Source organism: Ananas comosus, linkage group 24, assembly GCF_001540865.1.
Source record: "Ananas comosus cultivar F153 linkage group 24, ASM154086v1, whole genome shotgun sequence".
NCBI lineage: Eukaryota > Viridiplantae > Streptophyta > Magnoliopsida > Poales > Bromeliaceae > Ananas > Ananas comosus.
In genome coordinates this window covers 5,038,417-5,054,247 of record NC_033644.1, presented here as the reverse complement: position 1 = coordinate 5,054,247, position 15,831 = coordinate 5,038,417, and positions in this window count along the sequence as shown.

Here is a 15,831-nt window from a genome sequence, read left to right as displayed (position 1 = left end):
GACCCCTAGGGTATGCCAGATCTGCCACAAATATAGGGAGTTTACTGTTCACACGGACAGAGTATCCCCTGTATTTGCACGGCGTCGCGCAAGTACAAGATACATAAAACGGTATACAACCACTACATATGAATATACATACATTCATACATTCATACACCATTCACATTCACATTCACATTCAGAGTTTAACTATAAATCCACAACTATTAGTTTAAAATGTTTCCTATCTGAAAACTTGTTTTGAAATACTAAGTCATGAAAACCACGAGAAAACACTTTTAAAAACTGTTTCCCATATGGAAACCTTTTCCTTTTAAAACTCGTTACCACGAGAGGTAGAAAACCATTTTCATTTCACAAATATTCACAAATCCTTTATTACATTTATAAAACCATATGAATTCAAAAGTGAAAAGTCGCTGAACCAATTAACTGTCTAAGTCATTTATTTAAAGAAGCTGAGTTTGAGAATTAACCAAACAACGGGATGGTGGCACTATCGATCGCTAGACTTGCTCCTCACGAACCGTCCCACTAGGACCCGCGATGTCATTTGTAATCGGGGTGGGGGGGGTGAGAATATGTAAACATGTCTCCCCTCCTAGTGGGTACCGCAAGCCGACGAGGGCGAGGGGTACTCACCAGTCAAGGAGGACAAACAACAATATGGGTAAGTGAAATATAGTAGCAACGATAATGAATGAACAAGATGTATAATGCATAGTTACCGCTACTGTATGTATGCATCAATGGACGACAAGTCCAAAAATACCCAATCTCAAACCTGTGCTCTATTGGTCCGCACCGTTGACCTCAAGCTGTGCCCTATTGGTCCGCACCGCAGACCTCAAGCTGTCACTCTACTTGCAAATAACCCAAGATAGCCTATGGGCTCACGGGTTGGCGCCTCCAACCACTTTTAAGGAAAAAAACACCCTCTTGCGGTGGATCAAACCTCTGGTATTCGTGAAATGCATATGAGTATTGTGCGATCAATGCTGATATGCTTAATAGTCAACCGTCGGCAACTAGCCAACAATCCTGGCCCTCAGGGCTCACCGACTGTATAGGTCATCCACTAGTCCAACCGACCAAGTAGGTCACAATAACGATGCAACAAGTCGACGAAATGGGTCATAAATACGAGAAATAAGAATGGACCAACCAGGTCACAGATATCACATGTAGATAGAACTGCTCTACTCCTACTCATGATACTAGGCATGAAAACAACCGAATAGAGTATAACGGAAACAACATGGGTGCAAGGCTCAACAAAATATATAGATATATATGCAAGATAACAACGAAAGAATAAGGGTAAGAAGATGTCACCGAGAGTGCACCACTGTACCGACTTCGGGTCGAAGTACCCACCTATATGTACATAGCATTAATCTCCCGACTGCAGAAGAAAGTCAACTGGACCTATAGAGGGTCCACTGGGTTAGTATCCAACCCACAAACACAAACTACTGACTCACAATTCCCACCAATAAACCTACGGGAATCGGTTTCCCAAAACCGATTGCTGTAACACGCCGGAAGTCCCGAAAATCACACTGGGACTCCGATGGGACTCACGAACTCTCTCAGAACTCACCGACTCGCTTTACGAGTCACCCGCTACCACTACAGTCAACTATTCGTGTGAAATGGCAACAAACGCACATCCTCACATCGAAACGATTATCGTTGGATAATCGTTCCGATCCAGGTTCCCAGAAATGTCAACTTCAACACCGGAATCCACCGTCACTCACCCGTCATTTTCGAACCCTCAAAACGATGCGAGTGACGAGCTAACAAGGCTTAGCGACTACACAATATACCGTGAGGCACCGTCGGAAGAATTCTGAACCGAAATCACGTTCCGTCGGCAGATTTCGCCGAAAAACGCACCAGAAATCAACATTTGATTTCCAGAAAGGCTGGGGGCTTTGGACAACCAATCTAGAGGTCACCCGCTGCCCGCACACGCTGCCTACAGCAACCACAATTTAAACAGTTTCCTAAACACCCTCACGACTACATAAAATCACATTATTTTATGTGATTTTCGGGGTTTTATGGCCCGTCAGCACAAACCGAGGTTTTTCTGGCCAGGCTAAGACATCCGTTGTCAGGTCTTGACGTGCCATATGCCGTGCTCACACTTCAGAGCACTGCCGGCCACTGTGGCAGGCGCACGGGCGACGCGAACTTCAGCCAAACAGCGCACATAGTGCCTAAACTGCGTTTAATACGCACACTGGGGCTACGCTGACCCAAAAAGAGGTGAGCACGATGTTCGGCATGAAATAGGGATCATCGTGCTCACTTCCGGGGGTGTCGAGGTGTCCTCGGATCGCCGGAACAACGATCCGAACTCTAAACAGTGCGCAGAAAAGCAGAACTAAGCTTACCGGAGCTTGGTGAAGCATATGGTGGCCGACAGCGGCTCGACGGCGGGAGCACTGGCGGTAGGCAGGCGCGGGCGACGTAGGGAAGCTAGGGTGCGGGTCGGCCAGAGACGGAAGGCAGCGGCGGCGATGGGCCCTGATGCCCTAGCCGCAACAACCAGAGGAGAGCGTAGGCCAAGTCCGTCCGACAGGGAGCTCCGGCGGCGGAATGAGTGCAGCCGGCCAGGCGGAGCCGGTGCTCATGCCGGCCGGCGGCGGAAGGCAACGGCGGCAGTGCTGGAACATCCCGAGCCCGCACGGGCTGGGCTCGGGCTCAACGGTGCAGCTGCGGCCGGGCGGTGGTCGGGGGTGCCCAGGGACGATGGCGGTTGGTCGCCGGAGGCCGGAGAAGGGCGTCACGGCCGGCCCAGTGTGGCGGCTGTGCGAGGAGGCGATGCGGGCCAAGCTTCTGCCCAGGCTTGATCTAGGCGGCGGCGGGGAGCTAGGGTTGCAGCGGCGGCCAACGGGGACGGCGGGGACGCGCGCAGGGAGGTCGCCGGAGGTCTAGGAGGGCAACGGGGCTGACCTAGGGCGGCGGCGACTCGCGGGCGACGAGCTCAACTGAGCTCGGCCCGAGCTGGCTAAAACTGCCCGCGGGTCGCCCAGGCGGTGATGGCGGCGCGCGCGGACGGCGGGGACCGGCGGGGACGGCGCCAGAAGTCGGGCCTCGGCCGAGGGAGGTGGCCCGAGGGTGAGATCCTGTTTGGCTGATCTTGGGTAGGGTGACAAAAAGAGGAGGGAGAGAATGCGATGAAGAAGGTCAGGTTCCGATGGCTGGCGGCACGCGCAGGTGGCCGGAGCGCACGCGGCAAGGGTTGGGGAGGTTCAGAGGGTCGCAGGGAGGTCGGCTGAGGGAGGAGGTCAACAAGGTTAGGGTTTCCTCTATGAAACCCTAAATGACATATATATACAAGTCGCCAATTTGTCGACAAGTCCTTCGAAACTCAGTATTTTAATCTGAGTCCCTCACAGCGCGAGTAAAATGCGCGATTACACCTCCACATTCGATTCCACGCAAAACGGTACATAAAATGTCAAGCTTTTCACAAAATTACCGTTTTGCCACAAATGATCCTTCCTCGATCAACACGCGATATCAGGAGATCTGTCGGTCGAATTTGCGAACGGACTGCGTCCACGCGTTCGGCACAACCGGGGCACCGAATTCACAATTTTGTTTCGCCTGAAATGGTCGCCGTTTTGCAACAAAACCCATCAACTCTCCAACTTTCCAAAACCACACATAAATATATGTGTAAAACCCATAAACTCCTTTTTTCTCGAAAATTGTGCATCAAATCTAAAATCCGTCAGCGCCATTGGTTCCAGAACAGTCGAATCATTCAAAATGAGCAATTGGATTGCTATGAACGGAGTCTCATACGCGTCGGAATCCAACTCTACACCGTGGCCTCTCCGGAAAAGCGGGTTACTATTCACTTTAAGTGAAAAGTAAAAGTCGCGTAACTTCTCCATTCAAACTCGTTTTCTCCCGAAACTTGACGAGTGCTTTTGTAATTAAAATACACACAAAAATATTATCAACAGAGAGTTTAGCTATACTGCCAAAACCTTAGTCCTTACAGTAATTCTCTCTTTACCCTACACTCCATCACTCTCTCTCTACCATTTCTCTCTCTCATTCTGATAAGCCTTCCTCCCTCTCTCTCTCTACCCTTTTTCTCTCTCTCCCCATCCCTTCTCTATCTCCCTCATCTCTCTACCTCTTCTCCCTCTCCTTCCTCTCTCTACCATTTCTCTCTCTTCCCTCTCCTTCTCTATCTCCCTCCTCTCTCTACCCCCCCTTCCCTCAGTAATCCCAAAAAATTTGGGATCACAATGTGTGGCAATTTTTTTTGAAGAGGCCTTTGGATTCATAAAGAGCCAATCAGGGGGCTCTATAAATGAAGCATCTAGAAAAGGGAGAGAAATTTGTGGATTGCGATGCCTTCTCCGCGGGATCACATATTCCGTTAAATAAAAAAATGAAAAAGAAGAAACAGATTGTGAGGAGAAAGTACTAAAGAAAAAGAAAAAGAAAAAGAGAGAAGGGTGTGAAGGAGAAGAGAAGTAGTTTACTCATAATATATATAAATATATATTAATATATAATATATATATATATTATATTTAGAGTTTGGCTACTATATATCGTTAGCAACGGAAGGGCATCCGTCCACAATGTTGTCTGTATGTATGCGGCTTCCATAATCGACGATCGCTAGACTCCGTTAGACTTGATTTCACTACTGATAAAGTATATTGGAAACTAATTTCAGCTTTTTTGACATCATTTAATTACTGATCAAAGATTTCGAAGAAAATTGACATTTAATGCAAATGTGAGTGTGTTTTGTGAGTTTAACGATGTAAAACCAATCCAAATTTGATGAATTTTAAGAAATTTTTTTTATATTTAGGAGTAAGATTAGTATCTGATCGTTGAATTAAAATCTTTTATCATTATTTTTATGGATTTTATTTTCTAAGCAGTTCAAAGTTAGACTTTTGTTTGATAGTAATGATAGCGAAAAAATTATCGAAATTTAGTTCTAAATATTTTAATAGACGTAGATTCAAGTCTAACGAATCGATAGTCGATTTGAAAGCCGCATATTCGAAAAGCAACTTGTGCACGGAGCCCTCCGTGTACCGATAGTACAGTAGCACATAGTTCTTATACATATATATGTAATTATATAATATAATATATGTATACATATATGTATATTATGTATAATATGTATATAATGACTGTATATTCATATATATGTATACATATATATGTAGTATACATATATATATATATACATATATATATATGTATATATATGATATACAATAATAATATGTATATACATATATATATTATATATATATATAGTTTGGACCTGGGCTACTGATAGTAGCCCAAAATCTATTATTGCTAACTATTTTTAGCCTTATGGATCAACTCTTTTCATTATTTCTAACATCTGATAATCTATAACCAGTGGGAACACTCAAACCCTAGGGGGACCACGTCAACTCTAGCGACTAATATTCATCTGCCCTACAATTTTTCTCCCAACGGGTGTAAAACTTGAAGCTAAAGAGTGTTTATACTATTAATAGTATTGCAGCCTAATTCTAATATATATATATGTAATGATATATAATATAATATATATATGTATATATGTATATATAATATATATATATATATGTATAATATATATGTGAATGTATGTATAGTACTAATATGTATGTATGTATAGTATATCGATATGTATGTGATGTATATATATATATAGTAGTTGTATGTATTATAGTATAATATAATATATATATATATAGTTAATATAATATTAGTATATAATATGTTATGTATACATATCATATATATATATGTATATGTATATATGTATATTATATGTATATGTATATATGATGATATATATATACTGTTACATATACATATATATATATATATACATATATACATATACATATATATATATACATATATACATATACATATATATATATATATATATGTATATATACACATATATATATATATATGTATATATACATATATATATATGTAGAGTTGAGCTGGAATGTTATCGATAGCAAACGGGCTTCATTGCTACCCATTTGTTTTTGATGATAGAGCCTCCAAATCGACGATCTGCGCCGTTGAACATGATCTATACCACTTGAAGTATTTAGAAACCAAATTTCAAACCTTTTCGACATTATTGACCTAATGATCAACGGATTTCAAAATTTGTAATTTTAATGGCAGATTTGAGGTGTTTTCTTATTTAATGGTGTAATGCTAGCCAAATGAATTGAATTTTGGTTAGAAAATTCTTTAAACTATATAGAACAAGATCTATCCTCTCGATCTTGATTACAAAATTTCTATCATCACTTTTTAGAGGATATTCATTTTCAGCCGTTTATTTTTACGCCCACTTGATGGACAAGAGAACAATATCAAAAAAGTATGAAATTTGATTTCTAGATACTTTAAGTGATGTAGATCATGTTCAACGGTACCGATCGTCGATTTGAAAGTTCCGTCATCGAAAACAAATGGGTGGCAACGGAGCCCGTTTGCTACCGATAACATTCCAGCTCAACTCTATATATGTATATATACATCTAAGTGGTATAGATCATTTTCAACGGTACCGATCGTCGATTTGAAAGCTCCATCATCGAAAANCGGTAGCAAACGGGCTCCGTTGCCACCCATTTTTTTTCGATGATGGAGCTTTCAAATCGACGATCGGTACCGTTGAACATGATCTACATCACTTAAAGTATCTAGAAATCAAATTTCAAATCTTTTCGACATTATTTACCTAATGATCAAAGGGTTTCAAAATTAACAATTTTAATGGTTGATATGAGGGGTTTTCTCGTTTAACGGTGTAAAGCTATCCAAATCAATTGAATTTTTGTTAGAAAATTCTTTAAACTATTTAAAACAAGATCTATACTCTTGATCTTGATTACAAGACTCCTATCATCATTTTTTAAAGAATATTCATTTTCAGCCATTCATTTTCTGTTCACTAGATGGATAAAAGAATAATATCGAAAGTGCGTAAAATTTGATTTCTAGGTAGTTTAAATGGTTTAGATCATATTTAACGGAGCCGGTCGTCAATTTGAAAGCTCTATCATCGAAAACAACTCGATAGTAAACGGTCCCGTTTACTATCGAGAGTATTCTAGCTCAACTCTCTCTCTCTCTATATATATATAGAGTGAGGCTACTATGCTATCGGAAGCACGGAGCCTTCCGTGCTTCCATCGACTTTTGAATCGTCGATCTGCTCCGTTAAACTTGATCTAGAGTAGTTGGAGTACCTAGAAAATAAATTTTTATATTTTTCGATATCATTTGCCCTAGTGATCGAATGGACTCAAAATTAAACAAATTTGAATGGCCGTAGTGACCGTTTTCAAGTTAACGTGTAGAAATATCCAAATCACCTGTGAAAATTTTGATAGAAAATTCTTATACTATAATAAAACAAGATCATATCTTTGAATTAAAATTTTATATGTCATATTATACATTTTACGATTTTAATTTTCAACCGTTTGATTGAGCCCTGGGTAGCCTCGTGTCACTAGCAAAAGATACCGTAAAATCATAAATTATTTTCTAGGTCCTTTAAAATACTTCTACGATTATGATTAACGAGCCGCTGAACGATTCAATAATCACTAACATCGAAAGACGACTGAAGCACGAAAGTTCGCCGCTTCCGATACTTTGAATGTGTCTATAATCATGTTGATATATATCCACTATACACACACGTATAATAATACACACATATATAATAGACAGCACACATCACACACACACGCAAAGACACAAACGCACGACGCACCAAACGCGCGCGCTGCAGCGGCGCGCACGACAACACACAACACACACACCACATATATATATAATATATATAATATATATATATAATAATATATATATAGTTGAGTTCTGAAATGCCTATCGGTAGTAAAAACGTTCCGTTGCCAAGCTATTTGTTTGAATGATGAGCTGTTCAAAATCAACGATACGGCACTCCGTTGAATCCATGAATCTACATCACTGTGAATATCTAGAAATATCAATTTCAAAATTCTTCGACGCCTCATTTACCTAGATGATTCAAAGTTTCAAAAATTAATAATTTAAATGGGTTATAGAGGTTTTCTCCGTTTAACAGTGTAAACTATCCAAATCAATTGAATTGGTTAGAAAATCTTTAAAGCTAGTAGAAACAAGATCTATACTCTCGATCATGATTACATAAATTTCTAATCATCACTTTAAGATATTCATTTCACCTTCAGCTTTTAACTCCGACACTTGATGAGCAACAAAAACAAAATCGAAAAAAGTATGAAATTTGATTTCTAGATACTCAATGGTAAGATCATTTTCAAATGTTGCGATCGTCGATTGGAGGCTACATCATCGAAAACAAAGGTGTGCAACGACCCGTTGCATACCGTTAGATTATCCAGCTCAACCTACACACACACACACACTACACATCAACATGACACACACCATCACACACACACACAATAAATATATATATAATATATACATACTATACATATATATATAATCAGTTGAGCTGGGAAATTTTGGGCTGTCCCCGTAGCAAACGGCTCCGTTGCCACCGCATCTTGTTTCGATAATGGAGCTTTCAAAAGCGACACGCCAGCCGTGGTGAACATCACTTAAATCACTTGAACTAATTTAGAAATTAAATTTCAATCTTTATGACTTCATTACCTAATGATCAAAGAGTTTCAAAATTAGATATTATATGGTATCAGAGGGTTCTTCGTTAACGGTGTAAAAGCTATCCAAATCAATTGAATTTTGTAGAAAATTCTTTAAACTATTTAGGAACTAAGATCTATACTCTCGAATCATGATTACAAATTCTATAATCACTTTTAGAGGCATAATTCATTTTTTACCATTCATTTTTACCGCCCACTGATGACAAAGAAAACAATCTCGAAAAATATAAAAGATTTCTAGATACTTCAATGTGGTATAGATCATTTCCATAACTAGTCTGATGATCGATTTGAAGCTCCGTCATCGAAAACAAAATGGCAACGGAGCCCGTTTCTACCGAAGTATTCCAGCCAACTTTATATATAAATAATATACACACACACATATATATATATACACACACATATATATATACACATACAACAATATATATATATATAAATACACACACATATGTAACACACCACACCCACTACACACACACACACACACACACAATATATATATATAAATATTATATATTAAATATATATATAGAAAAGCAAAATATACTATTAATAGCAACCCAAGTCAATTGATGCTACAATTTTTGGCTTTTGAATTAAGAGATGTGCTTAGATGATGTGGCCCTAGGGGAATGGGTGTTGTTGAATAGTATATCAACGGGTGAAAAAGACAAATGGGAGATCTAACTGCAAGAAGAACTTGTAGCAACCAAAATTTCGGCTATTAATTAAATAATATATAATATATTATATTATAATATATATATAATATATATATATATATAATAATATAGATTCCGGTTACTATCCTATAATAGGATAGAGCACTGTTCTATCAAGTCGTTTGATTGATCGGAAGTTCAAATGATAATCGGCACCGTTGAATTGATCTACATCGAATAAAATGTTTAAAAACCTAAATTTTAATATTTAAAATCATTATCAAGTTCAATCTAAGAGTTAAAAAATTAATGGACATAAATAATAAATCTTCTTAAATAGTGCTAGATTCTCAATTCCAAATCAGAGTATCAACATACTAAACTAGTATAGTATATATATAAAATTTCTATCAAAATTTAAGCAATTTGATTGCTCTACACCGTTAACAAGCAAATGCTCATATAGGCCGCAAAGAAATTGTCATTTTACGACACTGTTGACACCATTTAATAATTTTAAAATTTATGAAATCTAGTTTCTACATATTTTCAAATATCCTAGATCACACTTAAACGGCTTCGATCATCGATTCGAATCTCTATCATCAAAGAAACATTTGATAGGAACAAGTACTACGATGCTATTAATAGCATAGTAAGCCCTAGCCTACACCACACACACACACATATATATATATAAATATATAGACTCAGCGCTGCAACGACACACACACAACACACAACATATTATATTAAATATATAGCATAATATATACTAGACGCCGCCCGCGCGCAACAACACACACACACATATATATAGTAAAACTATATATAATATATATATAATAATAATATTATAATATAGAGAGAGGAGAGAGAGAGAGAAGAGAGAAAGGGAGAGAGAGAGATAAGAGAGAGAGAGTTGAGTCTAGAAACCTAATCGGTAGTAAACGAGCCGTACACTCGATGTTTTTCGATAAGAGCTTCCAAATGTGACCGATCGCTCCGTTGAACATATCTAAAACGCATTTAAAACATCATAATAAATCAAATTTCACAAGCACTTTCTCTGATATGGTTCTTTTATCCATTCAAGTGAACCGAAAATGAAATGGTGAAATGAATAAACTCTTTAAAAAATGATGATAGGGATCTTGTAACAAGATCAAGAGTATAATCTTGTTTATAAATCAGTTTAAAAGAATTTTCGAAAAAAAATATTAATTGATTTGGATATCTTACGCCGTTAAACGAGAAACTCTTATTGACCATTAAATTACAAATTTTGAAACCCTTTGATCATTAGGTCCATTAATGAGTCGAAAAAGATTTGAAATTGAAATTCTAAACACTTCAAGTGGATAGATCATGGTTCAATGAGCCGACCTCAATTGAAGTTCTAGCATCATCGAAAAACTCAAATCGATAGTAAAACGCTACGTTTACTACCATAGTATTCTACTCAACTCTCAATTCCTCTCTTCTGACTCATCATCGCCAACACCTCTCTCTCTCTCTCTAATATAATATATATATATATATATATATATAATATATATAGAATTAGGTCTGAATACTATTAATATAAAACGTCTTTTTCTATCAATATGTTAAACCTTGATGAAAAATTGTAGTGTCAAGATATATAGTCGTTAGAGTTGAGTGTCCCCCTAGGGTGAAGGTGGTCCCCACATGGTTAAATATTTAATCCAATGATTAGAAATATATGAAAAGCAGTTGAAATCAAGCTAAAAACTGTACAACAAATGAGATTTGCATAGCTAATAAGTAACCTAGTCCAACTCCTCTCTCTCTCTCTCTAATATAATGATGTGTGTTGTGTTGAACATGTGTATACCACACACCACACTTATAATACATTAACACTATATATCATAATATATATCTATAGACATATAATATATATATTATATATAATATATATAATATATAATACTAAACACATTTGAAGTAAAAAAAAATGGGTAAGTATCGTAATAAAACTATTAAAATTCGGACTCATAACATAAAATTTTTGGACACTAATAATTAGTAGTTAAATATACCAATGGTCATCATAAACTATGCCGTTGGTGGCCCATGAAAGCCTATGCAACAAATAAAAAAATGGCCATCATTTCATCCCATTCAATATTAATTTGGCCCAATAAATAATAACGGGTCTGATCAATGACGGCCCACATCCACACCGCTATAAAATATATTTGAAATTCATTTCAAATACAACTCATTCAACAAATCTATTTTGAAATTCGAATTTCGAATTCCCAACTCAATTCCCAAAATTGATCCTCCAACAACCTCATCAAAAATTCGATTTCGAAATTTCGAATTCCCTAACGCAAATTCCCAAACATCATCCAATAACTAAATTTAAAATCGATTTCGAATTTCGAATTCCCTAACCAATTCTCAAAATTATCCCACAATCCATTCAAAATTCGACCTTCGAATTTCCAACCTAATCCTCAACCAACCCCCAAAAATCCTCCAAAACCATTCAAAATTCGAAATTTTCAAATTTCGAATTTCGAAATTTCGAATTCCCAACCTATCCCTAAAATATACCTTCTAACAACGCTATTACAAAAATTCGATTCGAAATTCGAATTTCGGAATTTCAAACCAATTCCCGAACATATGTCACGCCCTTTTGCCCCGCGGTCCCTTTAGTTTAAAGGTCTATCGGAAAACGTCTGAAGATTTTTTTGAAAAAATCTGACCCCAGAGGTGCCAGATCCGCCACAATAATACATAAGCTCCACTGTTCACGAGACGACAGAGTCCTCTCCCTGTCATTTTGCACGGCGGTTCGCACAATACAAACAGAGTATAGATACACATACAATCAACAACCACAACCAGATGAACAACAAGAATAGATAACATTCATTCCATCATCCATTCATCATTCTCTGCGCCTCAGATACTGAAACTTGAATTATGAATAACTATCTATCTAAATCTATCAGTGAGAATATTTCCTACCTGAAACTGATTTGAAAATAACTAACTCCATAAAACCACAAAGAAATCAGTTTAAAAACTAAATCCCACACGGAACCCATCCTTCAAACCAGCTACCACCGAAGGGGTAGAAAAAACTGTTTATTTCAAGATAAAACAGTCAAAATCCTTTAGTACAATTTCAAAACAATTGAAAATAAAACCAGATAACAATAATAAATAGAAACTGAACCATAATATGTTCAATATTTAATTCGAGCATTGAAGGGTACAAGGATAACGACATCGGGAAGGAGCTCTAAAATCGCAACGCTAGACACGCTCCTCACCAGCTGTCGCCACTCGGACGCTGCTTACGGTCACTGTAAATGGGGCGGGGGGTGAAAACATTAAAACATGTTCCCTACCAGGGTACCGCAAGCCGAAAGGGCTGAGGGGTACTCACAAATAGTCACGGAGATAAACAAATATACGATACATGATAATACAGTACTAAGATAAACAAGTGCTTAAATGAAATACTAAATAACAACTACAGCTACTGTTAGCTGTTTAGCATCAAACGGGAACATCATCAAAAAGTACCCAACGGAACCACTGCTCTCATTGTCAGCACCCGTCAGACCCAAGCAATCAACCACTACTCTCCAGTGCATATAACCCTTCTAAGGCTCAAACGGTTGTCACCATTCAACCACTTTTCCGGAATAAGAACACTCCTGCGTGGATCAGACCGCTCAGTGTTCGTTGAATCGACGACAGTATCGGGCGAATCATGCAGTATGCTCAATGATCAACCGTCGCAACTATACAGCCGACAATCCTCGCCCCCCATGACCATCGACCCGCAGCGCTCATCAATGTAACCAATCGACCAAACAGTCACAAATACGGAATATAAACTCGACCCAACCACAGGTCATAGAATAAACAAAGAAGAAACCAACCAACCAAATTCAGAAGATATCATATGCGAAGAAATCTACTCACTCCTACACAAGATACCTGAGCATTGCACACAACGAGGTAAGTAATACAGAATAATATGATAAGCAAAGTATACTGTAAGTCAATGTAAATAGGAAGGTGGAAGGAACGTCACCGAGCGTAGCACCACTGGACCGACGTCGGCGTCAAGTACCGCACCCTGTATGTACCGACGAAGCTCTCAACTGTGAGAAGAACGGTGGCAACCGACACCTACGAAAGTCGCACGGGTAAGGTCTAACCAACTGACAGGAAACTAAACCACAACCCCTGCTAACACAAAACAAGACCAGATTTTCCCAAAAACCGATTACCGTCGAAATAAGCCGAATCCGAAAACTGCACGCGAACTTTCTACGTCGCTCCCCTTCGTTTCCCGAACCCTCAAAACGACGCGGGTGACCAGCCAAACCAGGCCTCAAGCGACGCCATAACCACCTCAACGAGGCACCGTCGGATGATATCCGATACCGAAACCGCGTTCATCGGTCAGATTTCGCCGGAAAAACCCTCAGAAATCACTTTTCCGATTTCCGCAAGCTTGGCCTTGGACGATCAGTCCAGAGGTTTACCCCTCAGTATTACCGTCCACAGCATCTAACAACGAAGCAAAAGCCAAAACCGATACCCGAGAAGCATGAATATTGCATCATTTCAATGTATTTCTTCTAGGCTTTCTGACGTGCGCAAAACCAGGGTCGATGTAATTCCGACCTGTGCGACCCGACAAGTTTCCAGCATGTCGAGCCGTCGCATCACTCTTTCGGAGCAACTGCCTGCCACTTCTGTGCGCGCACCGAGCGATGTGAAAATCATATTAAACTGCGCGCAACAGCGCTGAAGAATCCGCGACTAACTCACAAACCATGGCATCATTGCTGGCTGTTGAGGAGCTGCACGATGTCAGGCACGAGTTGTAGACAATCGTGCTCAACATTCCCCGGAACTTAAAGGCTTTCTCGATCACCGAAAAAGACCGGAACCCGAAAAAACATGGCTGGAACGTAAAATATCTACTTACGACCCGAGGAGTGCTAGGTTGGTCGCCGGCGGCCGGCGAGTCGGCGATCCGGCCGAGGAGGAGCACTCGTCCAGGGGATCCGGGGGGTGGCTGGCGGCGGCGCGCTGGCAACCGTGGCGCGGCGGCCAGAGATCGCACTCCCAGCCAACTCCCTCTCCGTTTCAAGGCTTCCCGGCGGCGGCGCGGCGGCCGAGGAGGTCGGTCGACGGGTCGGCGCCGGAGTCCGAGGGGGAGGCCGTGCACGCCTAACGTTGGCTGCGGCAGCGGCGTCTAGAAGCTGCGCCCGACCTCGCCCCACGTGCTTGCGGCCACAGGAAGTTCCAGCGACGGCCGGCGGCGTAGCTGGAACGCGGGAGATGCCGCGCCGGTTCCGAGGTCGCCGCAGGCCGACTGGAGGCGGCGCGGGCCGGAGAAATTGGGGCGGCGTCCGCGCATCTCGAGGTTGCACCGCCGGCCTGGTTGACCCCCGCGGCCTTGCACTTCCAGGCGGCTCCGCAGTACTGTCGGGATGCCGACTGGAGATAGGCGCGCTGGAGTGGAGTCACGCCGGGGCTTCCCTTCCAGAAGGTGTGTAGAATGCCCACTTGACTCTCGGTCAAGGAGGAGTGCGTGGAAAAGGGGCCGAGAGGTAGGTCCGGAAGGCTGCAGGAGGTTTCAAGTGGCCAGGAGCAGCAACGCCGCGCCGGGCGCGCGCACCGACAAGGGCAGGCTCACTGGGCGGCTAGGGGTCTGGTCAGCTTGGGTCGGAATTAGGTTAGGGTTGCACCTCGAAACCTCTAAGCTCCTTACTGTAGTAAGGTAAGCCTTGGCGGAAAAACCCCCGATGTTGACCAATTCGACCTCAGCTCCCTACCAGCTTGGTCACCTTGCACGACATTTTCCCTGCCGAGTTCGAAAAACGCCAAACGCGCATAAATGAACAGCTTCTTCGCAATTTATCCCTTTGTCTAAATCAGCCCCTTCGCTGGCGTGTTGCACTTTTTCGTCGATTCCGAGAAGATTCGTTCCGTCGGGATTTCTATCCGAACGGATGCCGCCAGCCTGCGTATCCAGCACGACTGGGCAACGAATCTACATTCTCGTTATCCGTCTGAAAAGGTCTCCAGATTTTGCGACAAAACCCACCCTCAACTGGTTCCATCAGAAAAACCACATATAGATAATCAGATGTAAAAACCATAAACCCCTTTCTCGACAACCGCATACAAGAACCCAATTACCATCCAGCGCCAATGGTTCCAGTACTAGGTCGAGAGTTCGAAACAGAGCTATTGATAAGCTATAATCGGAGTCAGATACGCGTCAATCCACCACTCTCCGCGCCAATCTCCGGCAAAATCGGAGTCACTATCACTTAAAGTCGAAACTTCCGGGTCGCGTAACTTCTCCGTAATCG